Here is a 368-nt window from a genome sequence, read left to right as displayed (position 1 = left end):
TAATAAAAAAAATAAATAAAACATGTTTACATACCTTTATATGGTATTAAGAATGGTTCTCTCTGGGTAGTATGATTACCGGAAAAAAATAAATAAATAAATAAATAAATAACCAAATCTTTGGGCAAGGATTAACAAAAAACCCCAGCCATTCACCCAGCTGGTGTGGCTCAATGGTTGAGCCTCGACCTATGAACCAGGAATTCATGGTTCAATTCCCAGTCCAATTCCTGGTCAGGGCACATGCCTGAATTTGGGGCTTCATTCCCAGTAGGGGGCATGCAGGAGGCAGCCAATCAATGATTATCTCTCATCATTGATGTTTCTATCTCTTTCTCCTCCCTTCCTCTCTAAAATCAATAAAATAT

The sequence above is a fragment of the Myotis brandtii genome, unplaced genomic scaffold, assembly GCF_000412655.1.
Source record: "Myotis brandtii unplaced genomic scaffold, ASM41265v1 scaffold687, whole genome shotgun sequence".
In the NCBI taxonomy this organism is placed as follows: domain Eukaryota; kingdom Metazoa; phylum Chordata; class Mammalia; order Chiroptera; family Vespertilionidae; genus Myotis; species Myotis brandtii.
This window is presented reverse-complemented; position numbering follows the sequence as displayed.